The sequence below is a fragment of the Marmota marmota genome, unplaced genomic scaffold, assembly GCF_001458135.2.
Source record: "Marmota marmota marmota unplaced genomic scaffold, marMar, whole genome shotgun sequence".
Lineage (NCBI taxonomy): Eukaryota > Metazoa > Chordata > Mammalia > Rodentia > Sciuridae > Marmota > Marmota marmota.
Genome location: NW_026000243.1, coordinates 5,679,024 through 5,699,383, shown reverse-complemented (window position 1 = coordinate 5,699,383; position 20,360 = coordinate 5,679,024). Strand labels below are relative to the sequence as shown.

General features: G+C 42.5%; 1 protein-coding gene and 1 long non-coding RNA gene across 6 annotated transcripts in view; both read right to left on the bottom strand.

The window, feature by feature from the left end:
* Fli1 (Fli-1 proto-oncogene, ETS transcription factor) overlaps positions 1 to 20,360 on the bottom strand; it is a 128,734-nt gene that overhangs the window by 87,103 nt on the left and 21,271 nt on the right. The gene's annotated exons all lie outside the window — the stretch shown is intronic.
* On the bottom strand, positions 3,549 to 19,700 carry LOC125614033. The gene is made up of 3 exons (XR_007344669.1): positions 14,244 to 19,700; positions 12,706 to 12,713; positions 3,549 to 3,560 (listed from the first exon to the last, which is right to left on the bottom strand). It is a non-coding gene; the product is annotated as an uncharacterized LOC125614033 (long non-coding RNA).

Here is a 20,360-nt window from a genome sequence, read left to right as displayed (position 1 = left end):
GAAGTGCGTCCTGGGAGGGGAGATTTACTTCTGCCCAGCTCACAACTCAGAGAAGGGAGAAGGAATGTCTAATTTTTCCCTCCCTTTCAACTCCTTGCCTCTCTACAAAAACAAACAAGAAGCAAAGCAAGGCTGAGCCTAGAAGACAGGTGCCCACTGTGCTTTGAGAGGAGCTGCAACCAGCCCCCGGGATGGGTTACTGGAAGAAAGGTATGCTGTAGCTACCTTATGGAGATTCCTGAGAGCTGATGGGGTGCATCTCTTCCCAACTCCACATCCAGGGACATCAGGTAGCCTGAAATTGGCCACAATGGGACTACTTACAGCATGGAAATAGGTGAACATTATAAAACCTGAAGAGCAGGTTGGTGAACATTTAGCAGCACATGCAGCTGGAGGTACGGGCTTCTTAATCAAAGAGGACATAAACCCAGATACTGGCGGCTCAGGCTTCTGCAGGTCAGCTTTTGAAGCTAATCCATCAGTCCTATTGATAACCAGGACTATAGATCTACATGACTATAGATCTAGCACTTGTGTTGTATTCAGTAGTCTTAGATGACTTCATTACATGGAAATATTGACACTGGGCCTAACATGCTGAGCTCAGCATCCAGCTCCTTATATCCTTTCTTCCTCTTGAGGACTTGAAGAACTTTGCCGTGACTGCTTTTCTAATCCATGAGCTCTAAAATATATACTACTAGCCACTGTGGATTCTGCCACTATTTCCCAGGTACAAAACTAACTACTTTGTGTGCATTATCTCATCTAATTTCATTCTCAACATGGCCTTATGAAATGATTTCCTCATTTTATAGTTCAGAAGGGTGAGGCCTGATAGGTTACCCTGCTCATAAATGGCAGCTGAACTTAGATCTGTCTGACTCCAAAGTTTGCTCTTTCCAAATCTATTTCCTTTCCACTACACAACAAGCCTATCATTAATATTGAACATGATTCTTCTTCCTCGAGAACATATTCCAATGATATTAACTCTGGGCAGTAGCATAGCACAGCTCCAGGGGCCACCATGCAATCAGCATTACCCTTTCCAAAGACAAACCACCTCCCCCACAGTACACACTTCCTCTTCCCCCTCCTCTGCCCCAGCATGTCCCTCCCCTCCTTCAACCTCTACTCAAAACTTACTTCCTCCTTGAAGCTTGCTCTCATTAACCCCACCCAGTGTTGATCACTTAACAGACTTTACTTCTCCTCAAATACTCATACTCAAATATATTCTAGATTTCTTTTGTTTTGACAACCAGAGTCCAGTTGGGTCTTATTGACTAAGCTGTAACTTTACGCCAAGTATCCCAAGACGTGTGATCTATAGTGGCCTCTTGGGTTGGCCTCCTTTGACCATGTCTGGGGGTCTGTGAATGACCTGCCCTTCCTGTGCAGAGCAGGGAAGTCTCCTATCTGGCCAAAATAACTCAAGGGCCTACTTGTTCTGACCAAAGATGCCATTGACATGGAACTTAGGCAGGAGGACAAGAGAAATAGCCCACGGCAGTTAGTGTCCCTCACTCTCCTTTTCAGCTTTCATATTTCTTGGAACTTCTGAAGATGTCCCTTGCTCAACTTAGGGCCACGCAGGTACCTGATTCTCTCCAAAAGGGTCTTCCCCTCCTCTTCCCTACCACATCCTCCTCTTCCCCACTTTAGATGGAGTTGTAGGTTGAAACTAGTAATGGAGTGGGTGTTTGGAGTTGAGTTTGGGGAGGTGTCTTTCTGTTGAATCAGGGGTGTTCTGGAAGGTGTGAAACATAGGTGAGCATGAGTGGACCCTGGTTGGGAAGGGGAGACTGATTACCAGGACCGAAGCTATAACTACCGTTTGTCAGCCATGCTTCACGAGCTCCCAGTGGACTTAGAAGGGCTGGACCTTGGGTCTTCTGGAAGAAGTCACAGCTGGTCTGATTTGCATTTGGGAAGTTGACTGTTTCAGAGAGCTTGGTGATGCTGGAGCCATTCCTGAGAGGGCCTCTCCTGGCCAGTTGGCCTCTCCAGGCCAATTGGGCCTCCTCCCTCCTCCCAACCTCCTTCCATGCCTCATCCTTGGCCCCTATTCTCTGTGTCCAGGACACATGAACATTCCTTTCCACCAAAAAGACCCAGCTGCTTCTGCCCCTGAACGTTAACAGGTTTTCCTCCGGCATGGACTGCCACTTTTAGACTGGTGCACGGTTTTCACAAGACGGGGTTTTGTGGTTTGGGTTTTTTTTTTTTTTTTTCCTTCATAAGTTTGCAGCTGCTAGTTTTGAAACCACCAGCCCTGAGGCACCTCAGAGAGAGAATGAATAAAAGAAAGGGATGACAAAATTTCTTTCTGTACATCATTATTACATCCCAAAGCTCTCTGTGGCTGCCTCCTTGCTTCCCCCACCACCCCTCACCATCAGGCTTCAGTTGGCAAAAGTCTCCTAGACACATTTAGGGGCCTGCGGGCATTTGTGTTAGTCTGACTTTGATGAGGGAACCTTCACACGCCTATGCCCATGGCTGCCTGAGGGTGACAGGTGAGTTGTAAAGGGTCAAGACTTTGGGTAGTGATCTGAAGTGGCCCTCAACATGTTCTGCTTGAATGTGTGTGCATGTGCCAATATAACCGACATGTACCTATTGGGGACAAAGCAGCGGGAGGAGGAGGGAGGCACCAGAAGACACTGATTGAGTTTGTGTTTTATGTAGGGATTGGGCTCAAGCCCATCCAGCGGGTCGTTTTGCATATACAACCATAAGTGTGGAGCTGAACACAGACATGAGGCAAGAAGAGGAGCCAGAAATGTACTGAAGTCAGAAAAAAAGGAGTCACATTCAGGTCTTCCCTACCCCCTCCCACATTATTTGTGTGGTTAATGACAGTGCTTATTGGAACCAAGAGAACACCTGGAGTTGGGGCCTGGAGTCACACCCTGGGAAAAGCAGGGGAGGCTAGCAGGAGGGTGAGCTAGCAAATCTATTTGGGGTGGCATTTGTGTGCCGTCTATTCAGTGGCTTTCTGACTTGAACCCCATAATTCTCTAGGCCTAATAAAAACACTTTTGCTGGTGGGAAGAGGGAGAACCATAGTGATATTACCAAGGGAAGGAAAGGAGAAATTGCTGAGTCTCCAAATTAAGCCAAAACTAGGCTGTTGGAAATCTCTACCTCTGTAAACCTTTGTGCTTCTCCGAGAACCACAAACCCATTTTCCTCTTACACCCAAATTATCTGAACTCATCTTTCTCCTCACTGTTTCTCCTCACTCACTCCTTCCCAAATTTATTGGAGGTCTCCTCAGGGCTTGGACTAGGTTTTTTTTTTTTTTTCATGACCCATACAACTGTCCAACCTGGTGAATGCTCTGCACATAGAGTGTGCTCAAGAAGCATTTATGAAGCTGAGTTCAAAAACATGCTCTACAAAAACACGCAAATTTTCCTGTCATCAACAACCAAATCCAAGAAAATTCAAATTCTCTATAGTCTGGTATAAAAGATTCATTAAAGTCATGTTTCAGCCTGTTTTCCTATCTCTCCGCTTGGGACCCTACTGACCTGGCACACTCTTTCCTATGTCTATGCTCTTATCCTTGCCAGTCCCTCTCCCTGGAGAATCTTTAAAAACTAAACCCTGTTGGTCCCTTCTCTGTAGGTCCATCTCTGACTCCTTTGGCCCCTCCCAGTGGAATCAGTCCTTCCTTTGGATGGCCTCTTGTGATACTTCACATGTGCTATTATGAAAGCACTCACTGTTTTTAGCTTTAGTTCTCATTTATGCCTGTCCCCTTCAGAGAACCATGAGTTCATCAAAAACAAGGGCCAACCCTCATGCACAATTGCATTTTTAATGCTGCTCACTGCCCAGAAATCGTAGGTGTTCCACAAATGCTCCTTGATGAAATTAACAAAAGAGTATGTGGCTTCCATTGATCTATTCTTAGAATCTCAAGCAGGGAATTCCTGTACCTCTCCTCTTTATCTTTTTATCTCTTTTCCCACACGTGGCTACCTCCTGGAGCTCAGCAAACATACGAAGCTAGGAATGCACTTCTTTTATTTCCATTTCTGAAATATTTCCATCCTTGTGCACAACTTCTAGAATATCCACAGCAATTCCTGCTCACCATGCTCCTGGGCTTCCCATGCTTACAAGACAGTGATTCATGACCTGGAGACACAGACACCTATGAGGATGAGCCTTCCTATGTCATAGGATACCTCCTTCATGAACCCCTGTCACATGAGTCCAAGCAAATAGAGATTTTTCTTTTCTTCTGAAATCCTTTGTCTGATTCCATTTATACTGCCCAAGCCCCCCACCCCCCTTTCTCCTCTATTCTTTTTCATTGTTCCACTGTTGGTTTGTACTTTATATACAGTTGCCAATGATGGTATGGATTAAATGTTTGTATTCCCCTAAAATTCATGTTAAATCCTAACCTCTGATGTGATGGTATTGCAAGGTGGGACTTTGGGAAGCTGATTTGGACATGGGGTAGAATGCAAATAAATGGAATTAGTGGCCTTATATAAGAGATCCTAGAGAGCTAGCTCACCCTCTTTCCACCATGTGAAGACACAGGTAGAAGTCAGCAGTCTGCAATCTAGAAGAGACCATGAACCCCACCATGCTGGGACCCTGATCTTGGACCTTCAACCTCCAGAATTGTGAAAAATAAAGTTTTGTTGTTCATAAGCCAACAAGTCTATGACCCTTTGTTATTATGGCATGAACTGACAAAGACCTGGATATTTTTCTTCTTGATTTCTTGGAGATTCCCCTAGTCCAGAGTTCCCAGGGCTTAATATAGGGTCAGAATGCAAAATCATTGATGGCATAGATATTCCTACATTACCATTATGCATGCTTATGTCCATCCTTCATCCCCCAGTTTGCCCAAAGGACCTGGCCCTCAACTTATTAACTCATTCTCTAGCAATATTAATTAGCAACATCTCAGTGACTGTAGTTCTTGTTATGAAATAATCTCTGATAGCTTACACATGTTTAACTACATAATTGCACTATTTTGTGGATGCCATACAAATCCCTTACCTTAAGTATTGTTAAAAGGTAAAATTCTGCTTTGAAGATAGAACTGCCTTCCCTGGAGGGAAGTTTGCTGGCACCTGGGTGGCAGACAAGAGAGTGAATGGCCAACTCTAGCTAAGGAAACCAGGTGGTGATTTTGGTGTCCACAGTCACCAAGCTCTTCCTCTCCCCATCCAAGCATTCTCTTCCTGTCTTCCCTTCTCTGGGTCAGAGCTGTCTGAGAAGTATCACTTGACCTAAGTCAGCTTCTTCTCTGCTTCTTTCCTTCCCCTACTGCCAAAATTTTCCAGGTTTCCTATATTTCCAGTACCTTGCTAGACTAAGCTCATACAAAAGGTATCAAAACATTGTATGTCAAATATCAAATAATTAAATTGTGTCGGAGTAACTCTTTTGTTTTTGACATGAGCTCCTGAAAGTTCAAAGGAGTGAGCTCATGGTGAGGATTTCAGGCAGAGGATAGGAACTGGTGATGGAGATTTGGGGGTATGGATCTTTTGGAGTATCCCTACACTACTTCGCATGCCTACATCTAAGGCCAGCTATGGCCAGAGGAAAGGTTCCTTTCTTCCATCCATGGGATGAAGATGAAGCTTCTGACTCCAAAGCCCCTTAGGCAGAAAGGGGAGAGAAGCAGGTTCCCCCAATTAATACCTGACCTGATTCATTTGGCTTGGAATTCAGAGTTTAGAAAGTCACTCAGTTGCTTTTATTCCCAAATCCTACCTTCCAGAAAGTCTAGAACTGGCAAGTTTCGGATTCATTTGCGTCAACATGTTGTTTGGTTAATGCAGCTGAGCATCTAAGACCATTTTCTTAGAAACAGGAAATCCCAGTGTGCCAAGAGTAAACAGATCCCAGCCCCCAAAGGTTTGAGTTCATTTAGGAACTCCCTGACCACAAGGGTCTGCGGGGCCCTGTGCTTGAGCCAGGCATGCTCTGCAGCCCATAATTGATCTTGTTATAAAGAGATGGTCTCTCTGCAGCTCAGCGGCTGAACTGTGAGCTTGAACCACACTGGGGGCCAGTCACAATTTCAAACACACAGCAAAGAGTATCCTGGGTTTTTATGACTTGGCAGGTATTTCCCCTGTAATCTCCATCATAGACTCTTTCATTCTAGTTGCTTCTCTTTTCCTTCTTTGTATCTTCCATGAGAGCAGGGACCTTGTCTGTCTCATTCCCTATTCTATCCCCACACCCTAATGTAGTGTCTGGAATAGGAGGCACTAAGGAAAGATAGGGCATGAATGAATGATTGGATAAATGACACTATGAGAATCTACACAGCAGCAGAAGGCTTGAATGAAGGGCTTGACTGTTCCAGGTCTCCAAGAGGCATTCTAGAGGGGTGGGCCTGACATAGAGGCTAATCTTGGGGGGCTCACAGAGAATTCTCCCTCACAAACTCGTCAGCCTCCAGTTGGCAAGGATACGGATACTGTAGAGGCTGCCAGGAGATTCCAGCCTCCCCAGATTGGTTGAGCAAGTTCAGGTTAGTTGAGGCTAAAAGAGAAGAAAACCAACCATTTCCTGGGCAGGACTTGCCTGGGTGGAGGGGGGAAGGGCAGGGGGTAGTTAGAGGGGGCTTCTGCTGCACAGAGGTCCAGCTTGCTCACCAGACAAAGAGCCCTCAGAAAGCTACCTTCCAACCTCTGCCACACACAGAGAAGGCAGGGAGGGCCTGGCCTCTTTCTGACAAGAAGCCTGGCTGACCCTGCTGCTGGGAGGGGAAGGAGAGTGGCAGACAGCTGCTGGAGATGCGGGAGTCACTGAGCAGCGACTGCGGAGCTGACACAGAAAGAAGAGAGGCGACTCCTCTGTTATTAGGAGCTGCTTTCCACAAATGTGTAAATCAAACAGCCTATGCAAAAATAGGCCTCCTGGTAGCAGGAAATTCGAAGTTGTGGGTGTCTTTGTGCCATCTGATCAGTCCTGGGTTTGCCTGCAATCTGCTCTCAGACGGGCTTCCATCTGGGCTGCATTAAGAGGCACAAGGAGGTGAGCAGAGGCCCAGCCCTGCCTCCCCCAGGGTTTCTGGTTTTATGACTCAAGGGGGTCTTTGTGACTTCTATAACACTGCCTTTTCAGCATTTCATGTGGGCTCATTTCTAAAGCCTACAGTGAATATTGTATTAAAATTAAAAAAGAAAGAAGTCTAGCTCTGTTACAAAATGCCATCCCAGGTCCAGAAGCTGGGGGTAACATACAATTCAAAAGTGCACATGGGGATATGGCTCAATGGTACAGTGCTTGCCTGGCATGAGCAAGGCCCTGGGTTCGTTGATCCTCAGCACTGCAAACAAACAAAGCAAGCAAACAAAACAAAATACCCCAGAACGTTGCTTATTCATTTAATATTTTACTGCATACCCATTTGAAGTAATAATGTAGAATTATATTTAGTGCTATAGGAAACTGTTCATAATTTCCTATTAAGAGAATAAAAGGAGGTTACAAAACACTATGATTTTGGTTACATTAAAACAAGACATATGTATCCATATTTTTGCATTAAAAAGACTGGAAGGAAATACACCAAAATATTAATAGGCTGTTTTCTGGGTTGCAAGACCATGGATGATTTTGCTTTTTGGGGGGTGGTTATTTCTTCATTATTTCAAATTGTATGCAAAATTTTCATACACACATGAGGTAGTACTTTGGAAATCACTATTTAAAAAACTTTAAAAAATAAACAATACATTTAATGAGTAAAAGAACAAAGTAAGCCACAAATAGCAAAGAGGTAGCAACACACAGAGGTAAGATCACCTTGGCAGCTTCGGCTAGGATTTCATTGTACCTCACCTTCCCTGTCCTGACTTTCTCTCTTCCCTCTTTGCTTGTTCTACACAGCTCTTGCTCATATTAGTGGATGACTGCGTGGTGCTATCAGAACACCTGGTTTCCAACATGCCTGCCTGCCCAAAATTGCTCCCTCAAAACAACAGCTGACGTAATGAATGCAAGGCAGCTTCCAGAGTTTACTCTCACTTATCACTGGACACCTCCTGAAATCTCCCCATCTCAGAGCTCATCCTTTCCAAAGTAGAAGCCCTGCTGTCTTTGTATAACATCATTTGAGAGCTAATTAGGTAGATGTCAGCAACTTTCAAACGCCATATTTATCAACATTGGCTGCCTGAGACTCCTAGGGGAAATTATTCAAGCTATAGATAAGTAAATAAAAAATATACATATATATATATATATATATNATATATATATATATATATATATATATATATATATATATATATATATATATATATTTAGCATGTATGTACAAATATTTGTATGCATATGTGTGTATAAATATACATGCACATATGCATCTCATATGTATATGTGATGCACACACGCACCTACATCATTTTGTCCTCATGACATCATGAACTGATACATTTTATTTATATAATGATGAGGAAACTGAGACTCTGAGACATTAAGTCATATGGTCGGAAATGCAGGACTAGAATTTGAATATAGTCCAGCCTGTGTCCAAAGCCTGGACTCTACCAAAGTGTCCTTCTCCCTCCCCTTTTGCAATCCAGGCTGTGGCCATAGTGAGTTCCAAAGCTCCATAATTACTGGTTTCAACTTGGCCTCCAGAATAACCATGACAAAATTTGTGGAAATGTTCACAACAGTTCTCTACTTCCAGGTTCTGAGACCAGAAACGGAAGTTTCAAAATACCGAAAGTTCGTTTATATTGAACATACTGCTTAGGCTAAAAGCAGGAAGTCCAAGAAAGCCTGATCTCATGAGATTTTGCAGCCCAATTTGGATCCACATCTGCACTTCTGGATTTTCCACTGAGTCGAACCTCAGCTGTTCTGGTCTCACTGAGCCTCCACCTCTGGGGCACAGGGTACAGACAAATAACACAATCTGTTCTCGCTCACTGAGATTTATCCAGTGACTGACCAGTTACAAGGTAGTGAGCTGGGATAGGTAGCAGAGAGGAACAATTGAAATTTGAAAACTATGGAAGTTTCTTTTAGTAAGGTTAAAAACAACAACAACTCTAAACCAACAAAAAAAAAACTCTAAACAATAAGTTAATGGAATAATGGCCTCTGTTCTTGTCTCCAGGTGCAAGAAACTGGTGGAAGGGAATCTTGCCACCTACTCCTTCCCGCCATAGACCTGCTCCCCATTCGTCAGACTCCAGCCAGCATAGAGGAGGAAAAGGCTCTAGTGTTCAACAGTGGGCTTGGGCTGCCAGCTCTCGGGGGTGTCTCAGAATGTTAAGGAGGATCATACCTAACTCCCACTTCTACAGCTTGAGCAACTTGGAAAACAAAGACTCTCATGTTGTAAATGGGTAAACTGAAGCTAGGAGAAGCTGAAGGATTTACTTAGGCTATACATCTTGTGGACAGGACAGCAGGAATTGGGATGAGAATGCAAATCCTTGGCATCAGGTGGCCTCTTTCCCCATTTGTGACAGCTGCTCTACCTACCTCTCAGTTTTCAAATGAATTACTAAACAAGATGGAGTTTCTAAATGACAAAGTAAAAAAGCGTTAGCTGTTTTATTTCTACATATTCTATCAGGGCTGGTGCTAACTTTAATTTGGGTCCCCCTCCATTGCAAAAGTAGAGTTTCTAGGGATGCCAATATTTTGAGACCACCCTGCCAGGAGACCTCTGAGGCTTGCTTACTCCCCATCCTGATCCCTAGCAGCATCTTAGAAGTTCCTACCTTTCGAGGACTTTTGGATAACAAGCATGTGCATTGTGGATTGGGCTCCTCTACTCTTGAACTAGGACTTATTCTTTTGAAGCACAATTTTGAATCAGCCACACCCAAATGAAACCATCCAGGAGAGATAACAGACCGCATCCTCAGTTTGAGGAGCTCAAGCACACACATGGGTTACTGTCTCACCTTGCCAACCTGTTCAGACAGAGCACTAAGGGGCTCTAATGCGTGACACAGTTAGCAGCTGTATGGCCTTGAGTCAATGGTTTAACCTGTCTGAGCTTCAGTTTCTCATCAAAAAATAGTAATCGCAGCTGCTTATGGTGGCGCACACCTGTAATCCCAGCAACTTGGGAGGCTGAGGCAGGAGGATCACAAGTCTGAGGTCAGCCTGAGCAACTTAGCAAGACCCTCTCTCAAAATGAAAAACAGAAAGGAGTAGGGATTTGGTTCAGTGGCAGAATGCCCCTCCCCCAAAACCCCCCTCAAAAAAATGGTAATTGCAATATAAGTCTCATGGATTGGCAAAAGAACTGAAGAGAATGTTTATAAACTGCTCTGAATGCTTAGGCTGCCCTCCCCTGTTGTCCCACTCTGCCCTTTGAGGTAAACTCTAGGGGCCTAAATCTTAATGCCCTGGAAACTGCATCTCTTGAGTTCCAGAAGAATCTGAATGAACAGGTCCTTGAGTTTTGCAGTACACATTTTTTTTTTTTTGAGGAGTTCCTGTACTTGGGAATTGTTAAATAAATGCCACCTTATAGCACCACTGTCCTGATTTGCTTTCTAGCTAAAGAATCCTCTACCCTTTCCCAGGTCCAAAGATGCTTCCCTAGATATATCCCAGGTGTGCATTCCTTGCTGGGTACTCTGGTTTTGGGGTGCCCTTGAAGCGGAGGTGAAGAGGGTAAATCTACCCCTTTACTCCAAGCTAAAGTGGGAGGAATGGAGCCTTTCATGTGGCAGGACCAGCATTCCCTTCGGAGTAGTTTGTTCCCCGGAAGCCAAGCCGATGGGCAGAGGCCGAAGCTGCCCCTGCTGCTTCCTCCCCACCTTGGAAAATTACACAGAGCGCTGCACTGCTTTGCCCGCTGGCTGCCAGGCAGATGCCCTTGCTGCCTGCTGAAGCTGTCCTACCTCCTTAGGATGAAAAACAACAGTGCGCCCATGCCCACAGTGAGCACTTACCCTGTCCTCTCTCCTCCCTGCCCTGGAAAAAGTACAGGATCGTAAACAAGTCATTAGATTCAAGATCCTGCCCAATTTAGACTCTTTGTCTCCGTTTTCTCCAGAGTAAACTCGTGGTCACACCCACCCAAACCCAGCAAAGCCCAGAAGGAATGCAGGGCCCTGTGGCCAGGCTAACCACAGCTGACCCTGAGATGCCCAGGGCTGGGCACTCTCCTGGGCTTGGAGAGCAGAGTGAGAAGCCCACAGTACACCGTGCTCATTAGGATGGTGGGATGGTGGGTTCAATTCCCCCACAGTGCTTTCTTAAGGTTTTTGGAAATGCCTCCCCAAATTATCAAAAGTCAAAAATCCACCTCCTTTGAAGTCTGGCAAGAAAACCCCCACTATTGGCTTTTCTTTTATTCCTGTATTTCCCTCACAGGCAGTCTTCTAGAAAACAGAGGTTGAAGAAAATGAAAGTCAATGCCAAATACTAACCAGACAGAAGAATAACTGCTTTTCCCCACCGCCCCCCACCCTCAGCTCTGGCATTATGGGCTGGGGAAGTGGGCCCCTCTCCTGCTGTTGAAGATCTGTTTATTTTGCACTCCATAAAGGGAAACCAGGCCCTTTTCTGACATTTTGGCTTGGAGGGGGTGGGGAGAGAAGGAGGTCCCAAATTTAAACTCAAAACCAGATCAACTTCTCTAAATCTCCTGGCGCTTTTGCTATGATTCTTAAATGGGCCACAATCAGGCTTTTAATTTACCTGATCAATATGCTTCCATTTCTAACAGGCTGGCTCCTAACCTGTACAAATGTCATAAACTGCGATGACCCCTTATTGACTTCCAACTACACAAATGCTCCCCAGATGAAATGAGGGACAGATACACTCACAAGCAGGCTGGTGGCTCCCTCTGTTCCACTGCTGTGCCACCAGCCCGTCTTGCCTCTCCTCCCACCAGCAGGAAAATCTATGCCTGTGCTCCAGCCCTTGCTCTCCTGAGTGGATGTTGGCTTCCTTTAAACAATAAAACAGAGAATTTCCTTTGTCCTGGAAATGTGCCACTTGTCGTCCCGTTATCCTTATCAGCAGACCACAGTGCAGCCAGGCGAGGCCTCAGCATGTTCAGGACACATGGGGTATCATTGCAAAATGCTTTCCTCACTTTTTTCTCCGCCTTGAATTCAAAGTATGGCCTTTAGGGGTGGAATTCAATCAGTCATCTCTCAGATTCCCCAGTAGGGAAATAAAAGTGACACAAGCAAAGCCTACTGTTTCCATCCCAAGAAGGTAGAAATGTTATATGCTCTCTGTATCATGCAAGAAAATGAGATGGAATGGGAAACAGGGAAAGAAGTGAAAAAAAAAAAGACTTAAAAATTGTTTAAGACCTTGTGACATAGCATTCCCATGGCATTTACATAGTAGGATCTCATTAAATGTCACTGATTCCTCAACTTCAGTCCTTCACAGCAGCTTTCACTACTTTAAATGAGATTCATTTTCTAATTGGACAGCTTTGATAATAGTTTTTTCCCTCCTTTAAGCAACAGGAGAGCACTACAGTTAGGAAAAGAGGCAAAGGCATGTGGAAACACCAGAAGGTCAAAGGAATTGCAAAAATAAACTTCTGCTAATGTTAACACTCTTGTATTTCAGGGCAGGAGTAATTAATTGTATATGTTTAGTCACTTAGCAACCTGGAGCTCTTATTCTGAAAAGCTCAAACTATTTCACATATGTTGTGAGTAAAGCCTTTGGTATCAGGCAGACCCTACTAGCTGCAAGCCTTTTGGCAATCACTTGAGTTTTGTATGCTTCTGTTCCTCTCATTGGGAAAGTGGGTATAATCATAGATGCATTCTAGGCAGGAATGAAGTGCTAAAATGCCTCAAAATGTTCAGTACCATGCTGGACTCATCAGTAACTATTCAACAAACATCCTTTTCCTCCTCCTCATTATTATTGTCATTTCTGATCCCTCCTTCCAAAGTTGTTTCAAAGTAAAAATTAGGTAAAGGGCACAGCAATTCCAGAAAAGATCTCAAAAGACAATCCCATTTCTTTTTAACCTCTCCAGATCAGAGAGTTTCCTCTGTAATGCTAGCAAACACCAGATAGTGATAGCATGCCTTTTCAGTAGGTTTTTTTTTTCTTGCTTTTTTTTTTTTTTGATCTTGCAAAATGCTTTTACCGCCATCTTTTTTTTTTTTTTTTTTTACCGCCATCTTTATTACAACATTGCTTCGAGGTAAAATTATCATTGGCAGCATCTTGTCTGATTTGCAGTTGAGGAAACTAAAGCCTGGGGAGACTCAGGCCTTTGCTTAAGGTCAGATACTAGTTTATGTCAAAAACAGAGTACATCTTCCAGGGTGCTGTTTGCCCAAGAGCTGCTAGACTTTGCCAATAAGGAATGATATCAAGTTGGAACCAGGCTGAAATTTTCAAAGGTGGAAGTCAGCCTTCCAGGATACTTTTGCCTTGAAATTTCTGGATGCACTGAATTACCAGGGCTTTTAACTGGTATTCTAAGCACTTACTCTCTGTGCTAAGGAAAACATTGATCCTGCTAATGCCTTCAAAGGTAACTGTCCTTTCACAGTGTTCTTTATACTCTATTTGAATTTACTGAAGAGAGTGGCTAGGAGAACAGCTTATGGCCACACAATTAATGTCTCGAAGGACTATGGTGGGAATGACTAAGCTTTTGATACCTAATTTAGCAAGGCCATAGAGAGGCTGCATAGGAAAGCAGCCATTCATTCATTCACTCATTAACAAAGACTTATTGAAGGCTGATTGTCTTTCCTACTTACTCCTGTTTATGGTTCAGGGTTCAGCCTGAATGTCACTTCCTTAGGGAAGCCATTGACCTCTGAACCTAGGTTAGGTCCCCATGTTGGACTCTCTGAGGTACCTCATACTTCCCCTTTCACAGAACTCTTTGGGCTAATACCTGCTTGACTCTAATTTCTGTCAAAGTAGGAACCACATCTGTCTTTTCAAACTACTATATCCCAGCACCTGTCACACAGAAGGTGCTCAAGTTAATGAATGAAAATGAGGCTACAGATATAGCTCAGTGGTAGAGTCGTTGCTTCATATGCACAAAGGCCTTGGGTTCAATCTCCAGCACCACAAAACAAACAACAGAAAGCCCATAAATACGTGTCAGGTGCTGAGGACACAAAAACAAACTGGCAGGGTCTCTGCCCTCACGGAACTCAGAGCGAACATTAAAAATCTATACTTAGATCCTAAAAAATGTTGTAACTAAATTGCCTTGTCCACAGAATTGTATTATATACACACTCTTCAGCTTATGTAAGATATGATCTTTAAAAAAATGGTGAACAACTTCAAGGTAAAGAAAAATTTTTCTCAAAAGGCACAAGCTGTAGAACTCTGGAATTCATGATGAACTCTATGTACCATCAAGACAAGACTAATAGATACTCATTGGGCATTCACTGGGGCCTGTGGGCAGATTTGTATTCTATCCATTCTGGAGAGCTGGTATGAGTGAGAATCAGAACCACAGTGGTTCATCTCCCCTAAAATTGTTACATAGTGTATCCCTCAGAGAACTTTGACTCATGTTCTCAGGGGAGTCTGCCTGTCTTGAATGTAAGCAATTCAACTCCCAACGTCACACCACAGATTCAGGACTGACCTTCACTATGACATGTACCTGAAGAGTTCTAAAGTAAAATCCACCATAGCTCTGCTATTTAGAAAGACCTCAGTTATGAGGTTAGATCACCCCAGGAGAACAGATGCATTTATTCCTCATGGTAATTCTAAAGCCATGTTAGGTACAGCATGCCATATGTTTCCATTATCTGTAGGGGAGGGCATAAAGGCCAGAGATAGATTGTCTCACGTCTTGGAATTGTAAGGATATAGATAGTTGGAATTGAGCACAAAACAGTACAAACCTAGGGGACACTGGAAGAAATTGGATTTTCAATACCACTGCTCTAGCTAGTTATTTGCTAAATTAAGTTGCTTTGTTCACATTTATACTTAAGGAGAAGTCTTAGAAAGAGTTATAGAGATGTGGGAACTAGAAAAGCAAACTGTCTGTTAATAGTACAGAGCCCTACGTAATAGGAAATCATATTTTCATGGTGGCATAAAGCAAAAAGCAAAGGAGGTGAAAACAACCTTAGAAGGAATTTTGGATAATGCCAGTATTTTACAAATGAGGAACCCAATGTTGCCATGTTATATTAGCATTTCTCCTTGGCCAAGGTTCTTTTTCAATGAAAGGGTATATATAAGAAGTCCATATCTTTCTTTGACAAACCCAATTATACATTCAGTCACAATTTGTGAATATCCCTTTGATAAATTCTAAATGTCCCCATTTTATAGAAGAAAAAATAAAATATTATATTCTTAAAGATCAGCATAGAAGCAATGATAACAAGAGGTAACTAAATGGTAACCTTAAGCTCCAACTCCAGGCCAAGTATTGGCAGTGCCAAGCCTCATTTCTCATTTGGTTTGCTTCAGTGTTCTTCATGAGAGTAAGCAGAAGTGTTAGTCTCCATGTCAACAACAGACACATAGCTGACTCAGATAAAAGAATCCATGTGAATATACCCTTCTGACTCAATTGACATCTGTTTTTGACCTGAGTTATATAGACTTGCTCTGTCTGATATGGTAGCCACTAGCCACATGAGGCTATTTAAATTTAGATTAATTAAAATTAAATTATTCAATTCAATTAAAAATTTTCTTCCTCTTCACACTAGCCATATTTCAAGTGCTCAGTAGCCATTCAAAAAGTTAAGCTAGTGGATAACATACCAGTTTAAAACAGGACATTTCCATCTTTGCAGAAAGTTCTCTTGGACCACCCTGAAAATGACAGTTTTCTTAATCTTTCACTTTCCTTGGCCTTTAAGATACAGTCAAGAAGGTTGAAAACTACTGATGATATTTTCCAAATCTCTTTTAAAATTTGTGCAAGAGGTACATCTCTTATGAAGCTTCCTATTCATGGACACCTTCAAAAGAGAGATATTTGAGTCTTCTACAGTTTAGGAAAATAATTACTGCTTCCCTCAAAGATTAAAAAGTTATATAGTAGCTATTTTCAGATCTGTAAATGTCTGGGCAACTTATAGGACATGGTAAAGATGGTAGACCTTTTGTGTAATCTAATCTTACAAAAACAGATACCATTGTCAGACAAATGAATTTCCTATGACTACTTTATTTTCATTGTGTGAATTTCCTGAAAGATTGCCTCTATTTTGTCTTGCAATTTGAAACACATATTTGAGATGCTGTATAATCTGTGTACCTTCACTTTATGGTTAGTGTAGGAAAGTACAGAATGTTTTTTCAGAGCAGCATCTAGGTCTTGGTGCATTTCTTGTTTGTTTGTTTTTTTATTCATGGGACAAGAAGCAATAGGGCTCATCCTTCTAGATCTCCCTAAAGGCTACAGATTTGTAATGTCTGAGTAGCTCAATGTCCAGCATCATGGGCTCTGAAATTCCAATTCTGCTGACCAAGAATAAAACCCTAATACATAGTTGAACACATTCAGAAGGAAGATTTAAGAAAAAGTTCTTGATCTCAATCCTAAATGTCTGGATGAACCCTTGAAATGAAAACAACCAACTTCATTTTCCTGTTTCCATCTCTTTACTACTCACTTTTCTTAGGAAGGAAGCACCTTGTAGCATACTGCATTGTGTACATACAAAATTACACTTTGAACTTTGACCAAATATTGCAGTGCAGGTGGAGTATAGGCAAATGTTTTCCTTCTTCACTTCACTTCTGATCACACAAGCATACTTGGTGGCTTAGTATATCCCCAAAGACAGAGATACAACCTTTCGTGACATACTGATGATGCACAATGAGTAAAAAGACAGCTTGCCTTGCATGGACTCACTAAATGCCACCGTGATTCCTGACGTTCATACTAACAGAGGGCCATTTTTCAAGGTGTATTGCTTCTTTGGTTCTGTTGCCCCTTCACTCACAATTTAATCAGTTAAACCAATTGGTAGGATCAGACCATCCCAACCCAAACACATTCACATTCTTTGATCAGGGAAGCTCAGTTCTATCATCCTTCATAGGTTAGGAAACTTGTTCCTGGAAGGAGATGGGTAAAGCAGAGTATGAAAGGGCTGTAATTGACCACCTTCTGGCCTGGCTCTGTATTCCTTCAACCCATTACAAGAAAACACTGAATAGAGAATAGAAGAGGTAGCACAGGTGAACGAGGGGAGTTCTGGCCAGTCAAATGGCATTTATCAACTATACCCCAGGGAATGTTGTTAAAGAGAGTATGTTTTGTAGTCAAGGATGCTCTTGGCTCTATGAAGGCAGAGACAAACAAAATAAATAAGTGGAGCTGAGTAGCATAGGTTGGACAGGAGGATCTGTTTCTCTGGTGTTTTCTGTTTGACATAAGTCTCTTTATCAGCAGCACAAGCCTGGAATTCCTGAAGCCACACTCATATCCTGCCATCACTTTTTACGTAAAACTGCCATTGATTGGGATGGAAGTTTCATGACCAGAACAATGGCCGGATAGGAGGAAGGGAAAGGAGAAATGTGGGATGTTTGATCTGTATTTGTACATTGGTAGGAATGGTGTATATATGGGCAAAGAGATATGAACAAGCAGCTAATTGACAAATTTAACCAAATTCAGGCATCTTTGGAAGTCTCACAGATTAAACAAAAGCAACCCAATGAATTCAATTTATGTAACATTTATTATCTTTCATGTTCAAGAATTGACCTGAATAGAATAAGATAAAAATAACTAGCATTTTCATAGCACTTTGTGATTACAAAGTACTTTTGCTCCCATTTTTCTTTTGAGTCTTACAATTAGTAAGGAAAACAGAAAATTTAATATTACTTATTATAATTACTATTCTTATTTTATAGAGAGGAAAGGTGATCACAGAAGTTCATATCTGGCCCAAGATCACACAGGTAAAAAATGAGATTCAACCTAGATTTTCAAACTTTGAACTGCATGGGGCTTTTATAGAATCATTCTGCCACCATCACAATCATCTGGAAAAGCATTCCAATGACTCCCTGCCAGCTTTTTTTGTGTGTGTGTGTGTCACTTTTCTTAGGGAGGAAGCACCTTGTAGCATACTGCATTGTGTACATACAAGATTACACTTTGAACTTTGACCAAATATTGCTAACCAGCCCTTGACAATAAAGAGAGGGTGTGGTTGCTCTCTTTGGTAAAAAGTTCAAATAAGTATCAGAATGATTTACAGTTGGCAAAAAGGACAACCATATAATGAACTACACAGTAGTTCACAAATTGAAGTAATTAATACTTTTTTCCACAAAACTTAAAACAATTCAATACTCTAGATATTTACCAAATCCACTGGGGAAGAGAGTTGTATTATTTAGTCTAAATTCTTCTGGGTGGACAGAGAAGTTGAGGTTAAGAAAGGGAGAGGAATATGCTCAATGTCACCCAGCCATGATCCAAACCTGGTGTTTGTTCAGCACTTTGGAGGGACTGAGGCATAGACTATGGAAACTTCCAGGGGAGCTAGTACAGAAGTGTGCCCCAATAGGTTCACCATCAGAGCTTTTCAATGACTGTAAGGAGAAGATGGAGAACAAGGCTTGCTGTGATTACAGACAACCCCCTCCAATCAGAAGGGAGTTGAGAGCAGCATTGATATCTTGAAAATGCCAATCCACCTGCTCTTTTTGGTGGAGTATTCTCCACCCTTCCACTGAGTGCACATGGATGCTGAGTGCAGTTAGAGGGACTCTAACGTTTCTTGTAGCAATCCCTGCTCTCTTCCCATAGGATCTGAGCCCCCCCTAAGCCCCTGGTGATGGCACCCACGTTCCACAGTTCACCTTAACTAAGGGCTTTGTCTCTCTCTCTCCCCGTGGTAAGTGTGCTAGAATGGTGCATGCTAATAAAACATTCTCTCCTGTTTCCAATTATTTTTAACAATTAAGCATGCAAATGTCTGAACAACATTTATTAAATTTCTGTGGACATTTTGGAGGAAAGAAAAGATGAACCAACAAGAATCAGAATCATCAAAGAGTTCTTACAAAACCAGTATTTTGAGTCTTTAATTGGAAGTGAATCAGAAACAGACATGTGAAATTTCCCATGAAATACACACAGGGTTTAAAAAAAATTTTTTTAAGAGGGTTCTCTGGGAAGAGAGGAGTCTAGGTCAGACCCAGTCCACACTAATGGGAAGAAAATGAATACTTTCAATGAGCTCTAAGGCCAGCCCTACTGCCTGTCCATGCCTCATCTATAAAATCTTCTTGGGGCAAAGTCTGGGAAGGCAGGGAGGGTTCATCATGGCAATTTCTTTACCACACTATACACCCCAAAAATATGTAGAGATCCACAAATATCCAGAATAAATGGCTTAGAAGCATGGAGCAGCAATGTTACATGGCTGGATATCTTCCTCAAAGCACCCTAAAAACTCCTACATGCCCATTTCCTAAAATGACATTTCCAGAAATGTTCCCCCAATGCTCTTTCGCCCTCTCCTTACTAGAAAAGAGTAGAAAGCATAGGTGACTTTCAAATTGCTGACCTCTGGACCTACAATTAGCAAACATGATAAACACTCCAAGAACATTAAAATTCACTTTCCTGGGCTGGGAATGTGGCTCAAGTGGTAGTGCGCTCGCCTGGCATGTGTGGGGTGCTGGGTTCGATCCTCAGCACCACATAAAAAATAAAATAAAGATGTTGCGGGCTGGGGATGTGGCTCAAGCGGTAGCGTGCGCGCCTCGCATGCATGCATGTGGCCTGGGTTCAATCCTCAGCACCACATACAAAGATGTTGTGTCCGCCCAAAATTAAAAAAAAATAAATAAATATTAAAAAATTAAAAAAAAAAAAACAAATTGCTGACCTCTAGGGAAGTCTATTGGCACACTGAAAACACCATTTTATTTATGCATGTATTTGCAAGACTGCGGATTGAATCCAGGGTCTCATTCATGCTAGCAAGTGCTCTACCTCTGAGTTACTTCCCTGGCCTCTAAAGCTCATGTTTGAGCAAGACTACTTGTGTTCATATGTTGGAAAAGGACAAGGTCGGATGGGTATGGTTCTGTACAGATCTCAGTAATGGCCTGAGGGATGGGGGGTGTTTCCTGAGACAGTAAATTGATATTTGCTCAAGGAAGTCATAGACCTGGGTGCAGGACTGGTGTCAGAGTACAGTGCTAGAAAAAGAATGATATGACACTCATGCATATGGGCCTTAAGCATCACGGAAGCTGATTAATGAGGTGGAGCATGTCAGCCAGTCCCATGCCCACCCTCAAACGCTCCCCTCAAAACAGATTGCTTCTGAGTTATTTTCCTCTCTGAGAATACCTTTTCAACTTATTTCCTTCTAGAGATGATA